The following is a 1,912-nucleotide window of genomic DNA, read 5'->3' as shown; positions in this document are numbered from 1 at the left end:
CATCAGCCAGTTCCTAACCCAGCACAGAGTGCCCCTGTCTAAGCCATGGGCTGCAGCTTTTCCAGGAGTATCCCATGGGAGATGGTGCCAAAGGCTTTGGTGAAGTCCAGATAGACACATCCACAGCCTTCTCCTCATCCACCAGGTGGGACTGATGCCTGTTGTCCAGTTGCTTCCAGCTTCCTACCTTCCCTGATGCCTTCCCTTCAGCCCTCATTTTGCTCTCTTTGCCTCCCTGTCCTTGCTTCAGTGGAAATGCAGCTCCCTGTCCTATTAAATTCACCAAAATTCAGTGCAACTTAACCCCAGCCCATTTTCAATGGGTTTTTCCTTCAACTTGCCCTAATTCAATCCATTTTGGGCAACTGCATCCCAGATAAATGCAATTCCAGGAATTTTATTAAAAATAATTTGCTGATGGTAGACTCAGTCCCCTCATCCAGATCATCAATAAAGACATTAAACAGGACTGGGCCCAGCACTGATCCCTGGGGACACCACTGGTGACCAGATCCCAACTGGATGCAGCATTGTTCCTGCCACTGTCTGGTCCCAGCCATCAGCCAGTTCTTAACCACAAGTCATCAAACACAATCTTTTTTCTGCAAAGCCATGAAATTTTACTTGAGAAATAATTACCAGAAAACCCATCAACTGGGAAAAGAGACAACACCACACCCTACCTGACAGTGAATAAGCCAAAACTGTGTGATATCAACCAGGATACAAATAGTTAAAACTGATACTTATTTTTAAGTGTCTAAAAACCCAAAACCACTGCAGCAACACTATAAAAAACAACTGCAAAAATGGTTCTGAAAAAATTGCTGGTTGTTATGTTAAAGAAGGTTATGAGTCCCTGTTGTGAAAAAGCAATTCCTGTCTTCCATTTTTTTTTCTTCATTGTGCTTATGGTTCTTAGGAAGTTTTGGGCAGAGAAGTTGGAAGAAAAGCAGTTTGTTTGATTGACTTTGTGCTGAGCTCTTTGACAAGGGAACCTTCCACTTCCAGCTACACATTGAAAACAGAGATAAAACTGGGGACATTTGGTCAGGTGGGAAAGTCAGAAAACAGGGGAACTCACAGAAATGTGTGACCAAACCTCATGAGATACAGAAGAGAAGAAGCTTTTCCTCAGGGACCCCAAAATGCACTTTTGTTGCAAGGCAGAAAACCCTGGAAAGTGCTGGACTAATGATGGGAGAAATGGATCTCTTTTCTAAGACAATAATCAAAGAATAAAATAACTTTGCTTTAAACAATTTTTTTCTCCTTTTCCCCAGCACACCCAAAGACCTTACTTGAAACAATGCATTTATGTAGCTGGAGTTCCCAAAACAAAATATTTACAAATTCAAAGACAGATCTGTGGGTTTTTTGTGCTCACTTTAATTCAAATTTTGGGTAAAATCCACTTCAAAGCTCTCTCCTACCCAGGCCCCGTCACACTGGCACTGAAGGACCTCTCCAAACTGGACTGTGCCTAAAAGTTTGTAGAATCACAGAATGGTTTGGGTAGGAAGGGACCTTAAAGATCATCCAGTTCCAACCCCAGGGACACCTTCCACTAGACCTGTTTACTTAAAGAAAAAATTACGTGTTTGTGAGTTTATTTATATAAATATCTCCATTTGAATTGCTCAGTACATTTGTGTTGGCTCTTAATTGGTAGATTTTGTGAACTTTGCTTTTTCTCTATTTAATTTCACTTGTGTTGTAGTAGAGGCTCATTTTTTTCATGCCCCAGCCCCTGGGAGACACCAGCAGGTGAAATTTGCCCTTTGGTCTAATGGAAAAATAATGATTCCCTGGAGTAATTGCTTTGGTTCCTGCAGGATTATGAAGGCAGCCTTTCTTTCTTTCTTTCTTTCTTTCTTTCTTTCTTTCTTTCTTTCTTTCTTTCTTTCTTTCT

Source organism: Manacus vitellinus, unplaced genomic scaffold (genome assembly GCF_001715985.3).
Source record: "Manacus vitellinus isolate BGI_N305 unplaced genomic scaffold, ASM171598v3 scaffold_1_pilon, whole genome shotgun sequence".
NCBI lineage: Eukaryota > Metazoa > Chordata > Aves > Passeriformes > Pipridae > Manacus > Manacus vitellinus.
The sequence above is the reverse complement of the archived record's forward strand: the minus strand, read 5'-3'. Positions refer to the sequence as shown.